At 38.0% G+C, this 24,842-nt stretch overlaps 1 non-coding gene across 1 annotated transcript; it reads right to left on the bottom strand.

The window, feature by feature from the left end:
• Positions 1 to 23,814: 23,814 nt before the first annotated feature.
• Positions 23,815 to 23,885, bottom strand: trnag-gcc (transfer RNA glycine (anticodon GCC)). The gene has a single exon. It is a non-coding gene; the product is annotated as a tRNA-Gly (tRNA).
• Between the last annotated feature and the right edge of the window lie 957 nt (positions 23,886 to 24,842).

Genomic DNA, 24,842 nt, shown 5'->3' with positions numbered 1-24,842 from the left:
TGGAAAAGCCCAAAAGCCCCAAAGCCCTGTGTATTCCAAACAGTCTGTAACCTATTTTTGACAAATAATCAGTATTCAGGGTTTTCTGTGTACCTGTTGGATTGTTTCTTTGTTCCTTTTACAATATTAAAATGCTTCTCACAAAAACAATTTAAAAAAGTGTTCTGCACAGCAGTTTGTAATTTGTTGTGACCACCTGTGAATATATTTTCAGTAAGCAAAATGCAATATGTGCCATTCAGAGGCAAGTTAGGAGGAATTCACTTTGCTACTCAAAATCAGGGCCCGTATTCATAAAAATTCTAAGAATCTTCTCAGAAAACTCTTAATTTAGCTTAAAAACTTTTACATAGGAGTCTTAGCTTAAGAGCGATTCGGGACCGATCTGAGAGCAACTCTGAGTAAGGAAAAGACAAAAACTTTCATCTTAGTGAGGAGGCGGGGTTGACCCCGTTGCTATGTATGACACAATCTTTTGAAGACTGTGATTGGTTGGTTGTCCAAGAAGGAAAAAAAGATTGATTTTAAGTATAGGGTCTATTCTAATTCTCACTTTGAATTTACATGCGCAATTTTTCCTATTTGACCGTTCTCTCTCTCTCTCTCTCTCTCTCTCTCACACACACACACACACACACATTATATGTTTGTATATAAATCCTTTTTTTATTTACCATGCTTTTAATTTCCTATAAGGTATTTGATTGGCTTAGAATGATAAAAATTGTTCCACTCTTTCCAATTACAGTGATTGCTGTCCTATTTAAGTGGCGGTTTGAATGTTGGTTTTAATGTATCAAACATGGAATCAAAACCAAGAAGGGCGAGAAAGCCAAACTGGACAGAGGAACAGTGTTTACTGTTAGCCCAGTTAGTTGATGAACACAAGGCCATTCTTAAAGGAAAATTCAGGCCGGGGTCACAGCAAGAGACAAGAAGCAATTCAATTCAATTCAATTCAATTCAAGTTTATTTGTATAGCGCTTTTTACAATACAAATCGTTACAAAGCAACTTTACAGAAAATTATGTTTCTACAATATTTAGTAGTAGCTAGTAGTTTGTGCACGTTTGACAGGATTTTAGAAAAATAAAAATAATAATAATAATACAAGACGTAGTCAGCTAGATGATGAACTATCAATATTATTAATTAATAGTAATTATATGATGCAGTCACACATGTAGCAATAATTGTTAGTTCTGTTTGTTGATTCAAGGTTAGGATCATCTGGGGTCCTCTGAGGGTCAGCATCATCTCTTCTCAGGTGTTCTGGATCCAGACTGGAGCTTGTGTAAATCCTAGTTACCACGGGATGTAAATCCCGTGGCAAAACATAGAAACAAAATAGAGACATCATTAGCATAGCTGCTGATCCAACAAAGTAAAATTAGTTTAACCCAAGCTAAAGAATAAAAATGCAGATGCAACTACACTCACAATTTAAGAGATACATTATTCGAATGCTTGGCGAAAGAGATGCGTTTTTAATCTAGATTTAAACAGAGAGAGTGTGTCTGAACCCCGAACATTATCAGGAAGGCTATTCCAGAGTTTGGGAGCTAAATGTGAAAAAGCTCTACCTCCTTTAGTGGACTTTGCTATCCTAGGAACTACCAAAAGTCCAGCGTTTTGTGACCTTAGGGTGCGTGATGGGTTGTAGCGTGGTAGAAGGCTAGTTAGGTACGCAGGAGCTAAACCATTTAGGGCCTTATAGGTAAGTAATAATAATTTGTAACTGATACGGAACTTAATAGGTAGCCAGTGCAGAGACTGTAAAATTGGGGTAATATGATCATATTTTCTTGACCTGGTAAGGACTCTAGCTGCTGCATTTTGGACTACCTGTAGCTTGTTTATTGACGAAGCAGGACAACCACCTAGAAGTGCATTACAATAGTCCAGTCTAGAGGTCATGAAAGCATGAACTAGCTTTTCTGCATCAGAAACAGATAACATGTTTCGTAGCTTGGCAATGTTTCTAAGATGGAAGAATGCCGTTTTTGTAACATTGGAAATATGATTTTCAAAAGACAAATTGCTGTCCAATATAACACCCAGATTTCTGACTGTAGAGGAAGTAACAGTACATCCGTCTAGTTGCAGATTGTAATCTACAAGATTCTGTGTGGTGTTTTTTGGTCCAATAATTAATATCTCTGTCTTATCCGAATTTAATTGGAGAAAATTATTTGTCATCCAATCTTTTACATTTTTAACACACTCTGTTAGCTTAGATAATTGGGAAATTTCATCTGGTCTCGTTGAGATATATAGCTGAGTATCATCAGCATAACAGTGGAAGCTAATTCCGTATTTTCTAATAATATTACCAAGGGGCAACATGTATATTGAAAATAGAAGGGGACCTAGGACGGATCCTTGTGGCACTCCATATTTTACTGATGATAAATGAGATGACACCCCATTTAAGTAAACAAAATGGTAGCGATCGGACAGGTAGGATCTAAACCATCTTAGAGCCTGCCCTTGAATACCTGTATAGTTTTGTAATCGATCTATGAGTATGTCATGATCTATGGTGTCGAACGCGGCACTAAGATCAAGTAAGACTAGAAATGAGATGCAGCCTTGATCTGACGCAAGAAGCAGGTCATTTGTAATTTTAACAAGTGCAGTTTCTGTGCTATGGTGGGGCCTAAAACCTGACTGAAATTCTTCATACAGATCATTTTTATGCAGGAAGGTGCTCAGTTGAGCAGACACAACTTTTTCTAAAATTTTAGACATAAATGGAAGATTTGAAATAGGCCTATAATTTGCCAGTACACTAGGATCTAGTTTTGGTTTCTTAATAAGAGGCTTGATAACCGCCAGCTTGAATGGTTTTGGGACGTGACTTAAAGATAACGACGAGTTAATGATATTGAGAAGTGGTTCTTCGGCTACAGGTAACAGCTCTTTTAGTAATTTAGTGGGTACAGGATCTAATAAACATGTTGTTGGTTTAGATACAGTGATAAGTTTATTTAGCTCTTCCTGTCCTATATTTGTAAAGCACTGCAGTTTATCTTTGGGTGCGATGGATGAAACTGAAGTGTTAGACGCTGTAGAATCTACATTCGCTATTGTATTTCTAATGTTATCTATTTTATCAGTGAAGAAATTCATAAAGTCATTACTATTTAATGTTGGTGGAATATTTGAATCAGGTGGCGTCTGGTAATTTGTTAATTTAGCCACTGTGCTAAATAAAAACCTTGGATTGTTTTGGTTATTTTCTATGAGTTTGTGGATATGCTCTGCCCTAGCAGTTTTTAGAGCCTGTCTATAGCTGGACATACTGTTTGTCCATGCAATTTTAAAAACTTCCAAGTTAGTTTTTCTCCATTTGCGTTCAAGACTACGAGTTACTTTCTTGAGAGAGTGAGTATTACTGTTATACCATGGCACAGTACGTTTTTCTCTAACCTTTTTCAATTTGATGGGGGCAACAGCTTCTAATGTATTAGAGAAAATAGTGCCCATGTTGTCAGTAATTTCGTCTAATTCATGTGTATTTTTGGGTACAAATAGCAGTTGAGATAGATCAGGCAGGTTATTTGCGAATCGGTCTTTGGTGGCTGGAACAATAGTTCTGCCCAGACGGTTAACGCTGAGACATATAGTTAATATCAGTTATACGCAGCATGCACGATACAAGGAAATGGTCTGTAATATCATCACTTTGGGGTACAATATCTATAGCAGTAAGATCGATTCCATGTGATATAATTAGATCTAGTGTATGATTAAAACGATGAGGTGGCCCGGTGACATTTTGCTTGACTCCAAAGGAGTTTATTAGGTCAGTAAACGCAAGTCCTAATGTATCATTTGCATTATCAATGTGAATATTAAAATCTCCCATGATTAGCGCCTTATCAACTGTAACTAGAAGGTCTGAGAGGAAATCTGCAAATTCTTTTAGGAATTCTGTATAAGGCCCTGGTGGTCTATACGCAGTAGCCAGAGCAAGAGATACATTCGATTTCTTTTGCATGTCTGACAGTGTAACATTTAGCAGAAGTATTTCAAAAGAGTTAAACCTGTATCCTGTTTTCTGGGTAACATTGAGAATATCACTATATATTGTTGCAACACCTCCGCCACGACCAGTCTGACGGGGCTCATGCTTATAACAGTAGTTTGGTGGAGTGGACTCATTTAGACCAAAATAATCATTTGGTTTTAGCCAGGTTTCAGTCAAGCAGAGTACATCAAAACTATTTTCTGTGATCATTTCATTTACAATAACTGCTTTGGGTGTGAGTGATCTAATATTTATGAGCCCAAACTTTAAAAATTGTCTTTGTTCATTTACTTTACATTTTTCTGGTTTAATTACGATAAGATTTTTTCTAGATCCTACATTATATTTTGACCTCACTATTCGGGGAACAGACACAGTCTTAATAGTTTTTACAGCGCAAGTACTTTTATCATTTAAGCGGGTGGAACAAAACTCATCATAATAGTTATTAGAGAATTGTCTTACTAGTCACATGGAGCGAAGTGTCCTGGAGATGTTGTCAGAGAGCAGCTCCGCTCCGACTCTGCTGGGGTGTAATCCATCAGCGCGAAACAGCCTAGGACGCTCCCAGAAAAGATTCCAGTTATTAACAAATAGCAGTTTCTGTTCTTTACACCATGATAACAACCATTCATTTAAAGCAAGAAGTCTACTGAACCTTTCGTGTCCTCGTCGATACGTGGGCAGTGGTCCTGACACGACGATCGTCGCCGCGGGCGTCGTGCTGCGAACCGTCTCGATCAGGCTGCTGAAGTCCCTCTTCAGCGTCTCCGTTGGCCGCAGTGTGGTGTCGTTAACCCCGGCGTGAAGCACGACCGCTCTGGGGCTCTCGTCGGCCTTCAAGATCGCGGGTATCTACGCGGAAACATCGAGAACACGAGCACCAGGCAAACAATGAGTGTGCACTTTGCCTTCGGCTAACGTAGCACTTACGTGTCGGACGATGGAGTCTCCAATGATCACAGCGTCGCGTCCTGTCTCGCGGAGGGGAGCGAAGCGGTTCCGGATGGAGATGTCGAAGGCAGGAGGGGGAGAAGTCGTCGCCCGGGACCCGGCTCGCGTCCTCCGCTGTGGATGCACCCAGGGTCCGTGGTGTCCCGGTGTCGCAGTGAAGGACATCTGGGAAGATCGCGTCCTGGGTGCACCGGGCCTGTGCAGAGAAACACACGGAGTAGACGTGGTGGGACTGTTAGCAGATCGCTGTATACTTACCCCGGACTTGTGAGCGTCAGCCCGGGATGATTCCAGCGCGGCTCTCCGCTCTCTCAGCTGGGCCTGCCTCACCTCCAGGTCGCGAATCTGCTTTCCCACGGCCTCGAGCTCGAGCTGCACAGAGTAGCAGACATGGGAGTGTATAGCACAAACTATTAACGGTTCATTCCCTCTGCTTGTGCGCACCTATAAGCCTGCTATATTCATTAATGCAGTTTTTTGAGCCTGCAAGGTGGGAATGTCCAGTGGAAACGAAATGAACTGCGACACAATAAGTTCTGAAAGTGCTGTAATTGTTTGTGTGATCACTCTGCTTACAGAAGGTTGTGACAGACCCAAATCATCACTATTGCATTGTTGCATTTTCCCAGTTGCCAAATATCGTAATGTAGTGATTACTTTAATTTCTGGCGCAATGGCATTTCTGCGCTGTGTTGGAGATGTTAGCACGTCTCTAATAAGTTCAGTCACAAACATGATCCCTGCACGATCTAATCTAAAGCGTCTTATTAACTCACTGTCATCCATTGTCTGCAAACCACATTTCTTGTGCCTCTTCGTCTTTCTGCCATTTTCTCCTCTGCTAAAGAAACTCTTAAGCCTCTTAAAAGTCCTCGTCTGTATGGTTTATGGTTAATATAGCAAAACCATGGTTAATTTGTGGTTACCATGGTTTAACTATAGTAACCATGGTTTTTTTTGGTTTTATTTGTAGTAAAACCATGGTTAATTTTCGTAAGGGTAGGAGGCTGGCAGGCAGGCAGGCAGGCAGGCAGGCAGGGGCATAGATTTAGGGGGGGGGGGGCGGAAATTCGTCCCCCGCACTTTTTTCGGGCATGTGTGTTCATATCGAGGTTTTCAAGAGCTAGTGTGAATAAATAAAGATTTAAACTAAAAAAGACAGGATAGCCTGCGAATGACCTGATGTTTTTTTTGGACCTAGCAGGAGAGATGAACATCACGGAGCACTAAACTCTCCTGCAGTGTGTGTTTCATTCATACTCGAAGCCGGAGGGCGCTTTCGCGTAGAAAGTCATAACAGGAAATTCCTAATATGGGCAACAGCGTCCAGCTATCGCTGTATGAAGACAGTTGTTTTCGGTTTTGTTTTTTTCAAGTCCAAAAAAAATCTCCAGCAGGTGATAAATAAAGTGTAAGAACAATACAGTGCTAATTGACATAGCATTTATTACAGTATAGAAACTATTCTGCCTTATTATGTGATAAACAGTGTTTGTAGTATATAAACAAATCATTATTTTTTTGTTGTTGTTCAGCAGTTATAGATTTCTAAGCTAAAAAATAAAAATAAAAGAAAAGCTAGAAATTAGATAAATATTTGTTGCCTTTAGTATCCAATACCAGTCAAAAGTTTTTGAACAGTAAGCTTGTTAATGTTTTTTTATTTTCTTCTGTTCTCCAAGCCTGCATTTATTTGATCCAAGTACTGCAAATCAGTGAAATTTTGAAATATATTTACTAGCCTATTTAAAATAGCTGTTTTTTATTTGAATATATTTCAAAATGTAATTTATTGAGATTTCAAAGATGATTTTTTTTTTTGCATCATTACTCCAGTCACTTTTTTTTTTTTTGTTAAATAAATTAAAAAAAAAAAATCATTGAGGAGTGTATGCAAATTAGGAGTTGTGGCCCAAATACTGGAGGCTGGGTTTGATATAGCTGGTGCGCGGAGGCACCTTATGGACAGCAGAGGGAGCTCCCAGTGCTAAGGAGCACACTGTAATGAATCCAAACGGAGCGAGTGAGTGTGAGCGAGGACTGTGTGATAACTTCAACTTAATGACAGCTTTGTAACATTTGTGGCCTCAAACACAAAGTCACCAATGAAAGGAGTGATATCGGTCTGACGACGAGAAAGCAGCAGACAGAGCAGCAGGTAAGATGCTAACATTAGCTACTAGTTAAATAAGCTGATATTGCTAACATGCTTTAGTAGGGTATTATTATATTGGGACATGCTGTTTTGTTTTTTAAACTGCGGTTAACCCCTCTGACATTAGTAGATACACTCCTTTCACATTGCCACTAGATGATCTTGTTTTTTTGTTTTTTTTTCTTCTATATAGCCTATATATATTTTATAAAGATTGTGAGAGAAAAGAAATTAGGCTTGTTTGGCTTGAACCGGCGCTGCACACTGCAAGACTGATCGGTTTATGACATTAAAGTACTGTGAGAGCGATTCACAAGCATAAGCATACTCTCTTTGATATCAGCTTATGTAACTAGTAGCTAATGTTAGCATCTTACCTGCTGCACTGTCTGCTGCTTTCTCGTCGTCAGACTGATAGCACTCCTTTCACTGGTGACTTTGTGTTTGAGGCCACAAATGTTACAAAGCTGTCATTAAATTGAAGTTAGTGTGCTCCTGTGCTCCCTCTGCTGTCCATAAGGTGCCTCTGCGCACCAGCCATTTCAAACCCAGCCTCCAGTATTTGGGCCACGCCTCCTAATTTGCATACACTCCTCAATCCTCAATCCCCAAATGCCCAATCCTCAATCTTCAAATGCCCAATCCTAAATCCCCAAATCCCCAATCCTCAATCCTAAATGATTAAATGCCCAATCCTAAATACCAAATTCCCAATCCTAAATCCCCAAATGCCCAACCCTAAATCCTAAATGGCTAAATGACCAAATGCCCAACCCTAAATAGAAAATGTCCCATCCTAAATACAAAATGCCCTATCCTAAATACCAAATGCCCAATCCTAAATACCAAATTAATTTTCGACTTGGACTTTAAGATTCAAATTTAGATTTTTAGTTTTGGTTTAAGACCTTTAGTTTTAGACTTTTAGTTTATAATCTGACCCAATAATTCCTCCGTAATATCCAGAGGCAGGCTTTATCTTAGAAAATCACGCAAAAAAATAGAGCATAAACGCAAAGGAGGAGCAGAGACAGAACGTATAAAAAGGAGAAAAGCCCTGGCCAAAGACGCAAGTTGCTGTAAAATCCAGTAATGTTCGCCAGTAAGGGAGCAGGTTGGTCAGAATTACATTTATATTTACTAGGGAAGGGATGGTTCACTGAAAAAATCCGAACCGCTCAGTTCACCACACACGGTTCGGCACGCGCTGGGACCGCTGTTCAACTTAAATTTGACAAAGCAACTGTAATATGGTTTACTATAAATAACACGTGAAACAAACAGGGTTCAATATAATATATGTTTCTGTTGATGCATGCGCATTCTGGATTCCCAGACACTACAACAACAGCGATGAAAAAAACTCTTGTTCAATACATTGTATCAGTGCATTCTCTTAAATTGACAGTAGGGCTGTGAATCTTTGGCAAGGCAGCGATTCGATTCGATTACGATTCAAAGGTTTTCGATTCGATTCAAGAACGATTTTTGCAAATTTAGAACGATTCAATTCGATTTGATTCACAATTAAATTCGATTCGATTATAACGATTCGATTCTGCATTCTTTAAGTGCATTCACGGGATTATTTAAATGCTTCTACTAAATTCTTTAAATGCTTAGTCAGGGGGCAAATTACAGTAGCATTTATGGTTAGAGAAAAAAAAAAAAAACTTTTGTCCATTGTTAAATGCTAATTTAATGATGCGACATAGCATACGTAAAAATGTATGTAAGCCAAGTTTTTAAAAAAGAGCTTAAAGAGTATTATGTATAAGCTAACATTTTGTCACACCAGGGGCGTAGCCATAATTTCAGAAGTGACAGAAATGTCAAATACAATCATTTTATGTATGTAGCCTATATAATAATAATAATAATAATAATAATAATTATTATTATTATTATTATTATTATTTTTACAAGGAATTATCTTATTTTTTAATTACTTTTAATTAGCTGTAATAAATCAAATACACTGCTGGACAATAATCAATCATTTGTAATCAATATTTTTTTCCTAATGGCAATTTTATGATTGTTTTATATACTAGGCTACATTTAATTAGCAATTATTTAAATTTTCTGGTAGAAAATATACTTTATAGTTTCTGTACTGTAATAAATGTCAATTAGCACTGCATTATTCATAAATTGTTTGTGGGTTTTTTTTAGTTTCATCAGTTCATTCTGCTTTTATTCAGTTTAGCTGTAGACATAGCCTGGCACGTCTATGAGAGCGAGATCGCTTCTCTTTCAGTGTGAAAACGTCTTCATCTCTATTTAACTTTTCCTCTCCATCAGCGAATGATTCTTTGAGAAAACGTGCCAGATGCCTGTTTGCTAATGAAACAAACGCTACTTTCATGCATCTGATTATCAGATAAATCTGGCGCTCTTATTTCAAGGTCGTTGTTAATACTGTGGTTAATTTTAAAAGTTTCCTTCGTATATTCGGATCATCCGCATTGTTTAAAAACATTTATCATTCAATGGATCTGTGCGTATGATTTAGACACTTACATTTCTGCTCCGTCCATGCAATAAACACAGCTGTTGACGGCTCCGGTAACTCCGTCGGTAAGATGCAGAGAGCCATTGACAAACTACAGAAAAGTAAAACTACTTCACGTTAGCATTACTGGCCACGAGTCCTACAGATCACACGTCAGCTGCGTCAGAGACGAACGGAGTGCGAGCGCAATCCTGTGACAGTCTCAGGCAGTAAACAGTGGAGCGCGTGAAGGAAAGATAAGAGGCACGATTCACGAACACTCTTCAAGGTCTCCATTAATTCGTGCGTGTAGTAATTTAATGTGTATACATTTTGAAAGCATTGAATCGCTATAGAAATCGCGATTCTTTCGATTCTTAGCATTATGAATCGATTACTGTCCAAGATCGGTGATTCACGATTCAAAAATCATGTTTCAAGATCGATGCATATGAATCAACAGGGTTTGTAATCGATGCATCGAGAAAACGAGTGAATCGTTACACCCCTAAGTGACAGTCTTTATATTAATCTAACAGCAACAACAAAGAAATCACTCTTGATTAAAAAGCTTTTTTAACTTTAATAAAGAATAATCTTTAATTTATAGTCCAAAATGCAATGCTGTTTTACTTTTGATTACTTTAATTTCTGTACATAAAAACCAATGCAAGACCTACCTAAAAAAAACCCTGAAAGTCAGTTTATTTTATTTTTATCTTTACTCTGCTATTGCTTGTAGTTAGAATATTCTTAATAATAACTATACTATTAAGTATAGTTTTTCCATAAACATAGCACATACAACGGTACCGAAACCTTGACTCTAAAACCGTGAAACAAACCGAACTGTGAAAAAGTTGAACTGTTCTACCCTAATATTTACATAATCATTTGGTAGATGGACGCTTTCATTCAAAGCGACTTACAATAGATAAAATCTATTTAAATTTATACATATATGTGCAGAGTGAGAGAGAGGGGGATTAAGGGAAAGATGATAGAGACAGTGAATGCCTTGATACTTCTTGATACTTCATTTGATTATTTTGCCCATCCACAGTCTAAGGATTTTTAGATAGAAGTTTAACATGTGCAGGATGACGATGCAGCAGCCTGTATTATAAAAGGAAATACATTATAGAAACATTTGCTAAAATAGTTGTCATAGCACAAAATGTATAATTATTCAAAGACGCCATTTTATGCCACTTCTGGGAAATTTCCTTTTAGAAATCATTCTTGAAACTCAATTTTAACTATTTAGTTTTAGTTTTTAATTACACATTGAATAATTGATCACATACAAGGAAGAATTCCAGATCTCAAAGATACATTTATATAGAGGTATATCATTATATAAATATTTAATTTCTCATATTTTCATTGATGATATGTCATAATAGCAACACAGTGACAACACATTTTTTTTCTTTCTTTCTTAAAACAGTTTTGACTGCATAAATCTTACAAATGTTGATATCCAGAAGACGTGACAAAATGAAGAAGAGCATAGCCATTTATTAAATGTATTAAAATTAGATTATGTAAACTATAACAAAAAAGTATGTCGTTTTTACAAAATAATTTTGTCAGCTGTGGTTGTCAGAATAATTTTGCAAACATTTTTAAAATCATTTACAGAACTTTAAATTTTACAGTACAAAACTGTAATTTATAAACAAGAAAATATGAGTGTAAACTAGTAAATTCAACAATGCTTACTGCTACTAAAATCTGTTTTGTATCTTTAACATAAATTGACAACCACCATAATGATGCAGGTGGTAAAAGAGACACCATGAAGAATCAGTTCATCTGTTGCAATCACAAAGGATTGCTAAAAATAAGGAGAAGACGAGTACATTCAACAGTACCAACCCGAATGAGAGAACCTTGTACTGAATTGCCTGCCCCTTGAAAGCAAACCAAAGAAACGGTCTGTGTCGAGGAAGAATGGAAACTTGAAAGTACGCATCCTTCAGGTCGATCGCTGCAAACCAATCCATCGGACGAATGCATTCGAAAATGCTCTTGGACGTTAGCATCTTGAATGGGAGTCTGTGCAGAGCTCGGTTCAAGGCACGCAAGTCCAGGATTGGCCGTAACCCACCTGTCTTCTTGGGTACTATGAAGTAAGGGCTGTAAAACCCGGACTTCATGTTGGCTGGAGGGACCGGCTCTATTGCGCCCTTTGCCAGCCGGGTCGCATCTTCCGCGTGCATGACAGGAGCATCCTTGCCCACCATCGTCGTGCGAACACCCTGAAACCTGGGGGGGATGTCAGGCGAACTGAATCGAGTAGCCGAGCCTGATCGTCCGAATGAGCCAGTGGGATGGCCTGGGAAGCTCTAGCCAGGCTCCCAGAAACTGATTCAGCGGGGTCAAGGGGACTACAGGCATACCCACAATGGGGCAGCGATGTGGAGCAGACAGCCCCGGCATGGGAGGCATAGCTTCCCTTAGCGGGGGTGGAGTGCAGGGCACTCGTCTGACTCCAAGTAGCAAAGAGGGCATGAGAAGGCGAAGCGTTCTCGAGCCGGCTTTGCATGGAAACTGGCAAAGGGAGAGGGGAACGAGAGCAGCGAGGAAGTACGTTGCCCACTGTCGTTTGTGGCCTCTTGGGACCCGGAGGTAGAGGAAACAGCTCTTTTAGTGAAGGTTTGGGTACATAAAAACAAAGAATTCTCCCCGGCCCTCCTCCGGAGGAAGGAGGGGTCCTGCTACCATCTCCTGGCGAGCTGACGTCTCCATGCAGTCTCAGCGTGCTGAAAGCCCAGACACATGACACAGCAATTGTGGCCATTACGAGGAGCGATATATCGACCGCACCCAGAAACACATTCGTCTTTAACCACTCCGGTGAAAGCAGCAAGCGATGTGCTCGGCTCCGAAAGCAAAAGCTTGCATGCGAGTTGCTCGCGCTGCTCCTTATATACGCACTCTGTGGGGCGGAGCTCACGATGCAGATTCCGCAGACCAAGGTACTCGGTGTACCATTGGCTCGTTTTTTTTTTTTTAACCACTCGAAAGGTGATTGGGCTCTCGGGCGAGATCGCATTCATCAGTCTCTTTCTGACGTAACATAGAGGGTGACCGACTGAAAGGGAACAATATACACATACACACACAACGAGGAACGACCAACAGGGGTGTCACATCATCACATGTAGTTTTTCCACAAGCCAAAGTATATACTAATATATATAAGGTTATACAGAGTCATTCACACAAACACTAAACACCGCCATGACACTTAAATAATTAAATAAACACTCATTAAACTACAGAAGATGTAGCGTAAACCCACAATTGCATAACTGATAACAAACATGACAAAACTATTAAGAAACATGATTATTTAAACAAAATACTTTTAAAAGTCATGTGTCATGCAGGAAATTCTGTTTACAGAATATCAGCTTATAGTTTTTACTGTAAATTATATGTTGATTTGTTCTTTTTTACTTTTTTACAATTAACAATATTTTACTTTGAAATTACACGAAATGTCTGGTTAGATCTTTTACAGTTTTCCCCTGTATATGTACAGGAATTTACCTTATTTAACCTATTAACAGATTTTCTATTAAAGATTTTTTTTACAGTATTTTACAGTTAAAATTACACTATTTTTTACAGTGGTATATCTGTCATAAAAAAATGAATTACTCTACACCCTGTCCTATGTAGTATACAGTAAACAGCTAGAATTTAATTTGAAATAAAAAAGTCTTATTATCCAAGTCAACCAGTCAAAACAGATTCTGTTTATTTTCTTAAACCACCTGATAACTAACATTATTATTGGAATACTTTTCTTCTCTCTTAGTGCCATCAAATCATCTCCTCTTCGGTCTAGAAAGCACAGTCATTTAAAGAGAGATGACCATAGAGCCAGTGTTACCCCAAATAGCTCATCTTGTGTGTGCAAGCTGAAAGCATATTTATTAGTTAAATTATCCAATCAATTATCAGTTTATAACATAACTTACTTTCTGTATATTTTATCATGTTGATTGTCCAGTTTCATTCTGAAATGCATCACAATGCTAAAGTTATACAGAATGCAAATGCCGTTTCATGTTGACTTGAATCTCCAACCTTATTTTCATCCAAATTAGAGCACATATCGATATCTCTGTGGGTCTCAGGGTGATTTTCTTTGTCTCTATTTTGGGATCAGTGGCAGGCATTCTGAATGATGGCCAAATGGGCTGAATTATGCTTACTTACAGTTAAGATTAGGTTACTGCTGCATTAATGTTGCATATCACAGCGAGTACAGATGGAGACTGGGTTATTATGGTCTGCCAAAGCACTCAAAGCCACTGTAATTCAGTGACAAGGCAAGATTTTACTTTACATACATTTACTTGCATATGGTTGCATTTCACTGGTGAATGTTTGCGTTTTGATAAGACTTGTATACAATGAAATAGCGTTACATTGTTCTGCATGATCAGGAGATGTCAAGTATGCTTTGCATTTTTCTTAAGACATTTTCTGCACTTTCACTACATTAACTGTCAGAAAGATCGTGTCCCAGCCAACTCTGTCACAATATAGTGAGACAGACATAATCCTGATGGTAGCAGAGCACAACATGACTCACACTTTTTTCAATTTTATCATTTCTGGTTCACATCCAAAATGAAAAATCTGTCATTATTTTCTCACCTTCATGTTGTTTCAAGCCTTTATGCTCTTATTTATTTTATTTTTTCCTCAGTGGAAGACAAAAGTAAAAAGTTCTGAGAAAATGTTATTTTAAGAGGTTCAAAAGAGCTTTCTTATCAGCCATAAACAAATGTACTGATAAGGTCCCCTGGAGCAAATTTAACTGACAGAGAGGAAGTACATTCACACTAAGTTCACTTGATTCTCCAGAAAATAAAATTATACATTCAGTCCTGGTTCAATTATCTTTATTACTGTCATTTTCAACACCTAACCTACATATACCCCCCCACCCCCCACCAAAAAAAAAAGGATAAGGTCACAACCTGATTTGCCAGCTTTTATGGTGTATATTTTGGATGAGTCTTACCTAACATCCAGAATAATGCTGTGTGCTTGGCCAAATGAGGTCTTTTTATATGTGTACATGTATCATGTGTTTTTTTTTTTTTTTACTGAGAACCCACACAGAGCTTATAAAATATGTAAAGGAGTCAAAACAATGGGAGGATTAGCTGCAAGGAGATGGTGGTTACAGTGCCCGTATACTGAACTGTGATGGGCAATATGAGCAAAAAGCTAAAAGCTTCTATGATGAGAAGAAAATGCTTTTGATTCATTGAGATGGTTTTATTTCAGGTTGTGTTCAAATTTCAGTCAAACCACATAAGAGTTTGTTTGGAAGTGGACTGAAATCCGCTTGTTTGGTGTGTATCAAGGTTTGGGTGACAGTGTTTTTTTGTATTTAAATTAACCTCATTAACAGATCATTTAAAAAAAAAACAAAAAAAAAAAACACCTAACAGCATACAGGTTTCTCTCAACTTTAGGTTGAATAAATAAATGGCAGAATTCTCCTGTTTTGGCTGAACCACTTGGAAATAAATAAATTTGTAGTTATGCATTGATACGCTGCTTAGTTCAGCACATCTTTACGTATTCAGGTAAATAAAAGATTAGCCAGTTTTACACAGACATAAACCATGTTGCAGAAGCACAAGACTCATGAACAGGATTAACCTGCCGAGCCAACAATGTCTGGAAGCCCCTGCATACACTGCTGCATGCGATGCCTCTCATTCTCCTGGTCTGATTTGTCATGGCTCACCACAGGTGTTTGATTTCACATCGGCAGCCAAACTGGATGTTTACCAAAAGAGAACACTTTTTACTCCAGCACTAAGCACTTGAAATCCCAGCATTAGCCACAATCCAATGCAACATGATTTCAAGAATCAGAAGAAAAGATTCACATGCCTTATCTGAGATGTCTATACTTCTTTTCGCAATGCAGCAAATAATCATATCTCAAAGAAACAATTAAATAGACAGGTATCAAGTACTCTAATTTTAATCCAAAAACAATTTCCTTCTTAATGCTGAGATGATTTGGTTGGTTAGATCAAATTAGAAGCAAAATGTCAAAGCATAGTGCTAATTTCCACACCGGCTGCTGTAGAGAAACTACTGCATCAGGAATGTTTTCAGCAAGAGGTAAATTGCATCCAAGGATGCCAATCTAATACGAGGATAAAAACTAAGCTTGCTTGATTTTGCCGATATGATTTGCTCCCCTACTCGATTCATAGGTCTTTCCATTACGCGCATCAAAAGCTGCTACTCTGCTAAAATTTAATTTACAAAACTTCATTGCTGGTTTCGATGATGGTGAATTTAGTTTCTGGCTCCCTGAAGCATTATATAATGTGTCATTGGTCTAAATAGAAGAGTGAATGCGAAATGACAGCTGCATTAATGCTATACAATACTGAAGATTACCAGAAATCAGAAGCAAGGCAGTTTTCTGTTGCCTGGATGCAACGAGAGCTATAACCTCTAAATAATTTGTGAAACTTTGGTAATACAACAGCACAAATGCATGAAAAAAGAAAGAACTCTTTAAGTAAGCTTATGTTTATGAAAAACACACACACACACACATATACACAAAAACAAAGACAAAACAAAATGATTGCAAAAAGTGGTTATGCACGTGTAGCTTACATTTTCTTTTAACAAACGGTACAATTTTCAATTAATGACTTGTTATTAAGTTGGCTTGAAAAAGCCAACTTACTGATCTACTATTTAGTCTTATTATTATTCTTCTGAGCCAAATTTTAAACACTATCTCTTCCTAGAGCTTTCAAGCTAGAACCACCAAACTCGGGTCAGACCTTCAGACTGGTCTGACTCGGGTTGCTACATCTTTTCTAACTGATCCGGCTTATGGTTTCGTAAACCAGACTACCAAAACCACCTTAAATCCCATAGACTTTCATTGAGGGGGTACAAACTTTTACAAAATACGACTTGTAATGTATTTAAGCTGTCTACTACCATAGCAAACCTTAAAAACTCTCTACTGAGAATACAGCTAAAACCAGCCTAAGCTGATCAGTTGTTTTAGCTATTCTCCCAAGCTGGTTTTTAAGTGGTTTTGACCACTCTCACACTGGTCTTAGCTGGGTTTTAGCTGGTTTTTACTGAGTCCACTGGTTTTAGTTGGTTTTGGGCGGATTAGCATAGAAACATGCTAACAACATGCTAGTTACTCACTAATCAGACTGGAAACATGCCTTTAACGTGGTTTTAAAGTGGTTTTGGACACTGTCACGCTGGCCTTATGTGGTCTTAGCTGGTTTTAGCTGGTTTTCTTTACTGAATAAACTGGTTTTAGCTGGTTTAGTATAGAAAAATGTTAATAACATGCTAGTTACTTGTTAATCAGAATATAAACATAATTCTTACATGGTTTAAAGTGGTTTTGGCCACTGTCATGCTGGCCTTAGCTGATTTTAGCTGGTTTTCTTTACTAAATCAACTGTTTTTAGCTAGATTATCATAGAAACATGTTAACAACATGTTAGTTACTTGATAATCAGGTTAGAAACATGGTTTTAAAGTAGTTTTGGCCACTGTCACGCTGGTCTTAGCTGGTTTCTATCTGAATCAACTGGTTTTACCTGGATTAGCATTGAAACATGCTAGTCACTTTACTAATCATGCTAGCAACATGCTAATCATGCTAGAAACATGCTAGCAACATGCTAATCATGCTAGGAATATGCTAGTGAAATGCTAGCAACATGCTAATCATGCTAGAGACATGCTAGAAACATGCTAGCAAGATGCTAATCATGCTAGAAACATGCTAACAACATGCTAATCATGCTAGAAACATTTTAGCAACATGCTAATCATGGTAACAACATGGTAGCGACATACTAGCAAAATGCTAATAATGCTAGCGACATACTAGCAACATACTAATCATGCTAGCAACATGTTAATCATGCTAGAAACATGCTAGCAACATGCTAATCATGTTAGCAACATGCTAGCAAAATGCTAATCATGCTAGGAACATGCTAATAATGCTAATCATGCTAGGAACATGCTAGTGACATGCTAGCATCATACTAATCATGCTAGAAACATGCTAGCAACATGCTAAACAAAATACTAGCGACATGCTAGCAACATGCTAATCCTGCTAGAAACATGTTAGCAAACATGCTAATCATGCTAGAAACATGCTAGCAACATGCTAATCATGCTAATAATATGCTAGTGACATGCTAGCAACATGATAATCATGCTAGAGACATGCTAGAAACATGCTAGCAACATGCTAATCATGCTAGAAACATTTTAGCAACATGCTAATCATGGTAACAACATGGTAGCGACATACTAGCAAAATGCTAATCATGCTAGAAAATGCTAGCACCATGCTAATCATGCTAGAAACATGCTAGCAACATGTTAATCATGCTAGAAACATGTTAGCAACATGCTAATCATGCTAGCAAAATGCTAGCGACATGCCAGCAAAATGCTAATAATGCTAGAAACATGTTAAAAACATGCTAATCATGTTAATCACATGCTATCAACATGCTAACAATATGCTAATCATGCTAGAAACATGCTAGCAACATGCTAATCATGCTAGTAACATGCTATCGACCTGCTAGTCACTTGCCTATCATGCTACAAACATGCTAGCGAAATGCTAGTCACTTTCTAGAAAAATGTTAGCAACATGTTAATCATGCCAGAGACATGCTAGCCACATGCTAATCATGCTAGAAACATGCTAGCAACATGCTTATCATGCTAACAACATGCTAGCAACATGCTAATCATGCTAACAACATGCTAATGACATGCTACCAACATGCTAATCATGCAAGAAACATGCTAGCAACATGCTAATCATGCTAGGAGCATGCTTGTAACATGCTACTGACATGCTAGTCACTTGCTAATCATGCTACAAACATGCTAGCGACATGATAGTCACTTGCTTATCATGGTAGAAACATGCTAGCAACATGTTAATCATGCTAAAGACATGCTAGCCGCATGCTAATCATGCTAGAAACATGCTAACAACATGCTAATCATGCCAGCAACCTGCTAGTCACATGGTAATCATGCTATAAACATGTTAGCAACATACTAGGGACATGCTAATCATGCTAGAAACATGCTATCAACATACTAGAAACATGCTAGCAACATGCTAATCATGCTAGAGACATGCTAACCACATGCTAATCATGCTAGAAACATGTTACCGACATGCTAATCATGCTAGAAACATGCTAGCTACATGTTAATAATGCTAAAAACATGCTAGCAACATGCTAATAATGCTACGACATATGCTAGTAACATGCTACCGACATGCTAGTCACTTGCTAATCATGCTAAAAACATGCTAGCGAAATGCTAGTCACCTGTTAATCATGCTAGCAAACATGCTAGCAACTTTGCTAATCATGCTAATGACATGGTAGTCTCTTGCTTTTAATGCTATCAATATGTTAATCACTTTCTTTTTTAAACTTTTTAAACTTTTCAAATTTTCTACATTTTTCAAACTTTCTGGCCAGGCTTTTTCAAGCCAACTTAAAGTTTGACCACAAACTTTACTATCTAGTTGACAACTACTGTCTTCTGTCATTGTATTGAAAGAAAGCTGCTTTAATTTGTTTTGTCAAAAGCTCTCAAAAGCTTCTCATTGTGTGTTCCATGGAAGAATGTAAATCATGTTTGAAATGTCATGAGAGTGAGTAAATACTGACATAATTGTCGAATCTAAAATGTGAAAAATTTGAGTGTTCTTGGGTAGTTTGTTTCATTTATGTTTATGTCTTTAACTAAAATATTAACTACTACAGCTATATTTTTCACAGTTGCAACTTTTGCTCTTTTACATTTAACATTATGACTTTTATTTTACTTTTATAAATTTTATTATTTTAACTTTATGTTAAAATCACATTATTGATTCATTGATTGATTGATTACTTTATTACTTTGAGGTGGAAAGTGGCTTCCATATATTTGTGTGGTTCTCAACAACAAGATATTAGACACTATTTTTTCACCATGCAAAAAAAACTGCATTAAATGACATAATTCTGTTCTCATGATGTAATGTAACTAGAAAATACCTCAAAGACAGAGGCATTTTACCTTATTTTGTCATTTCTATATCAACATTAACTCTCAAAAGAATGTTCCTGGTTTATTACATGTGAAGCTCAATGGGCAGCATTTGTGGCATAATGTAGATTAGCACAAACATAATTTCCAGTTACTGCAAGGCACTTCACAATTTATGTAAATAATTTTGGAATATCTCAAAGCAGAAGTGTGAAGCTTATCGTTTCATCAAAGCACTTACTGTGCATTAATCCTTTTGTATACTATTCAAGCTGTGAAGCTATTTTTAATCTGCTTAAAGCTTTGCAGTTTAATCAAAATTTGATATATACACTATATATATATATATATATATATATATATATATATATATATATATAACTTTCGAACTAAAATCATGACTTTAATTACAATTGACTCGCTGAAAAATAAGAACAATTGGAAATTATTTTTTCAACATCATGCTACAGTGCAAGTGCATTGATTGAATTTAACTTATACTAAACCCATAGTATTCCTTTAAAGAATGTCACCTTTGTGAAAATGTAGGATTTCTAATGACACATTTTGTAAAATTATTCATTATTTCCTTTTTTTAATCATGAATAATTATTACAAAAGAGGCAATAATTTTTCTAGTTTTGAGGTTTCAGACTTTATGGGGCAAATACCAAAATATAAATGTAATAATTATAAATATACATGACCAAATCATGATGGTCCATTCTTTTTCATGAAGTTTTTAATCACCTGCCTAATCAGTCAAACACACATCTAACAATCGGTGGTGATTTCAGTCTGGTTTTTGATCCTGTTTTGGACAGGACCTCTAACCGTTCCATGGGTCATCTGCCCAATTCTGTCCCCTCCTTAAACTAATTAAGCAGCATTGGCAATATCTTAGTTTCAGACCATGCCCGGGTGTGTTTGCAGATGAGACCTTGCGTTGAGAGGAAGAAAACATTCAGATGGCCTATTAATAAATCCCTTTTACAAAATTCAGCATTTCAACAAATGTTAAAAACAGAAATTAGTTATTACATATAAACTAATTGATCATGTGTATCCTCAGTGGGAGTGGCATGGGATGCTCTTAAGGCTGTTATTAGTGGACATATCATTATGTTTGCTTGTTATTATAAAAAGCTTAAAGAAAAATAACTGTTGGAACTGGAAAGTAATATAAAAAGAACTGAAACAAACATGAAAGGTCATATGACATCTAGTGGTCTTAGCGATTTAACTAAACTAAAATATAGGAATAATACCATTATGTCTCAAAAGATTGAGTTTTTGTTATTTAGATCAAGACAGACTTATTTTGAGTCAGGGGATAAAAGCAGGGAAACTTCTAGCTAATTATATTAAGCACAAGGGGTGCTCTTCTATTATTCCTGCTGTTAGATCTTGCAGGGGAGATGTATTTACTGCTGCTACAGATATAAACAAGACCTTTAAAGAATTTTACATAGACCTTTACAAATCAATATCATCTTCAACTGAGGAAGATATTAGTAATTTCTTGGAACCGTTAGATCTTCCTAGAATATCAAGTGTGGAAAAGCATCTTCTCTATTCAGATATAACTCTGGAGGAAGTGTTGGAGGTTATCAAAGCATTACCTACAGGAAAAACTCCTGGAACGGATGGTTTTATCACATAGTGTTTTAAAGATCATGATACAGAACTTGCTCCATTAAAGTTAGAAGTATATGGAGGCACTTTGGAGGGATGAACTGCCACCAACAATGTTGCAAGCTTTCATCAGTCTTATATTTAAAAAGGATAAAGATGCAAGTGACTGTAAAAGCTACAGTCCAATATCTTTGATCCAATTAGATACAACATTTTTGTCAAAGATCCTCACTAATCTCTTAAATAAAGCTATACCATCACTCGTACATGTGGACCAAGTAGGCTCATTAATGGTCGAAATTCTTCTGATAATATCCAACGGTTTATTGACATTTGGTGGTCAGTAATGAAGGAAACAGTCCCCAACTGTATGCATCTCATTAGATGCCGAGAAGGCTTTTCACATGATGGAGTAGGAGCACCTTTTCAAAATTTTTGAAGTTTATCTTTTGGAAGTACATTTATTAGATGGATTAAATTTACGGTGACCATATGCGTCGTTCATACGGGACACGTCCCAACCAGGATTTCAATATATTGCCTAAAATATCCAGGTTTTGGCTATTTGCACTGTGTAGGTTGATCGTTGTGTAACATTCACGAGAGCTATAAAGAGCAGAGCAGACGGGTCCTTATGCTTTCGAAACGCTTTCACGTGTTTGTTCGTTCGTTTGACTTGAAGCATTGTGGCACACTTTGTATTTTTTGTTTTTTTTTTGGATTTGTGCGCAGCGATGCTTCAAGTCAATCGAATGAACAAACACGTGCTCATATTTGCATCGCTTTGATCATTCCCTCTAAATCTCACCTTCCCAAACGCAGCCCCACGATTGGTGGATTATGTACAATACCTGCATGTTATTGGTCAAACTGCTCTGGATGTTTTAGGCATTATTAAAATCCTGGCTGGGATGTGTCCCGTATGAACGGCGCATATGGTCACCCTAATTAAATTACTATATAAACAACCTTTAGCAGTGGTACAAACCAACAGTTTAATTTCAGAGTATTTTCGCCTCTGCAGATGAACCTTACAAGGCTGCCCTCTTTCCCCAATGTTTTTTTGTCTAGCTTTGGAACCATTAGCTGTCTCAATTAGAAAAGACAATGATTTTTCCAGGGTTGTAGTGGGGGGAAAGGTACATAAGCTTATGCTCTATGCTGATGATATTTTATTATTTGGTTCTGATCCTAGCAGATCTATACCTTGCCTCCTTAGAACAATTGACCATTTCTGTAATTTTTTTGGGTTATAGGGTGAATTGGTCTAAAATAGAAGCTCTTGCACTGACTGCATTTTGCCCTTCAGCAGCTTTTCATCCTGGCACGTTTCAATGGCATTAGTTAGGTATAAGATATTTAGGCATTTTATTTCCCCTTGATTTTAAGGATTTAGTGAGATTTAACTTTGACCCCTTAATGAAAAAGATGTCCTGTGATATGGAGAGGTGGGCTCCACTCCCCATTTCAATGGCTGGGAAAGTCAATGTAATTAAAATGAGTTGTACACCCAAATTGAATTATTTACAACAGTCTCTCCCAATACAAATACAACTTTCCTATTTTAAACAGTTTGAAAGAATTTGTAAAAATGTTATTTGCAATGGTAAGTGACTGTAGTGTTTAGGATATGCAGTATGAAGTTAACGACAGTGATGTTTTACGACATTGACGCACAGTGGTACTCGGGCCGACTTCTGTTAGCACCAAGCCCACGAGGGATGATTGCTGTCTGTGTAGGAACTGTCTAATATGTTGTCACAGTAAAGCATACTGAGTACATACGTCTGGTTCTTGCCTAATACCTGAACGAGAACATTACATTGGCGACGAGGATAAACAATGACAAAGGCAAAAAAAAAAAAAGATGTCGCTTGGAAACACTGTTGCTCTGCCAGCCTTCGATACCGAAACGGATCCGAGTTCAGTAGGACCACGCTGGACAAAAGGGATACAAAGGTTTGAGAACTATATTACAGCAGTAAACATTATTGGAGATGTGAGGCAGAAAGCATTACTACTGCATTTGAAGTGAAAAAAAAAGTGAAAGTGAAGTGACATTCAGCCAAGTATGGTGACCCATACTCAGAATTTGTGCTCTGCATTTAACCCATCTGAAATGCACACACACAGAGCAGTGAACACACACACACACACACACTGTGAGCACACACCCGGAGCAGTGGGCAGCCATTTATGCTGCGGCGCCCGGGGAGCAGTTGGGGGTTCGATGCCTTGCTCAAGGGCACCTAAGTCATGGTATTGAAGGTGGAGAGAGAACTGTACATGCACTCCCCCCACCCACAATTCCTGCCGGCCCGGGACTCGAACACACAACCTTTCGATTGGGAGTCCGACTCTCTAACCATTAGGCCACGACTTCCCCAAAAAAGGAACTGCTGCTGCATTGGCCGGGAATCTGACCCGGGTCTCCCGCGTGGCAGGCGAGAATTCTACCACTGAACCACCAATGCTCTGCAAACCAATGCTCTGCGGACAGTTCTAAAGTTCTCCCATATTCGAGAAGGTCATCCAGGCTGTTTCGGGTTGGCGGGAGAGCGCGTGCATGACATTTATGAAACGTTAGCAGCAGAGCAAGATAAGTTTGCTGACGTCAAGATGAAGTTAGGCACGTATTTTACGCCTAAAGAGAATGTCCAGTATCAAGTATATATATTCCGAAAAGCAGTGCAACAGCCGGGCGAGAACCTAGACACATACTGTACCAGACTATGCATGCTAGCAAAGAACTGTGAATTTGCCGACGTGAACCATGAAATTAAAGCACAGCTGATCCAAAGCTGCAGTTCCACCAGGCTGTGTAGAAGAGCGCTCAGAGAACCCGAAACAGCCTGGATGACCTTCTCGAATATGGGAGAACTTTAGAACTGTCCGAGCAACAAGCAGCCGGCATGGAACAGAGTGTAGCTGAATCAGTGAATGCACTGCATCAGAATGGGCGAACAGCTACCAGTCGACGCGCCGGGAGAGCCAAGATCAACGTCCAGTGCAGGAATTGTGGTGGAAATTATCCACATAACGGAAACTGCCCAGCGAAAAGAAAAGACTGTAAAGCATGTGGGAAACTAAACCACCTAGCCAAGCAGTGCAGGGCAAAACAAAGAACACCTGGTAAAGACTTAAAAAATAAAACACAGAGACAACAGTAAGCAACACAAAAAGCACAAGAAAGTGTATAACATCACCAGCACAACACATAGTACCACACATGACTCGTCTAGTAGTGGATGAAGCTTATGTATTTGCTGCCAGCAGCAATAAAAATACCACTCAACCAAGCACATATGTTTGGCTTAATGGTGTAAAGATTGCAGCAATGATTGATTCCGGGGCTGGAGTGAACATTATTAGTGAATCGGTCCTCCGTACACTGAGACCATGCCCACAGCTCAGCCCAGCTGATATAAAGA

Source organism: Carassius carassius, chromosome 31 (assembly GCF_963082965.1).
Source record: "Carassius carassius chromosome 31, fCarCar2.1, whole genome shotgun sequence".
NCBI classification, from domain to species: domain Eukaryota; kingdom Metazoa; phylum Chordata; class Actinopteri; order Cypriniformes; family Cyprinidae; genus Carassius; species Carassius carassius.
This window is presented reverse-complemented; position numbering and strand designations above follow the sequence as displayed.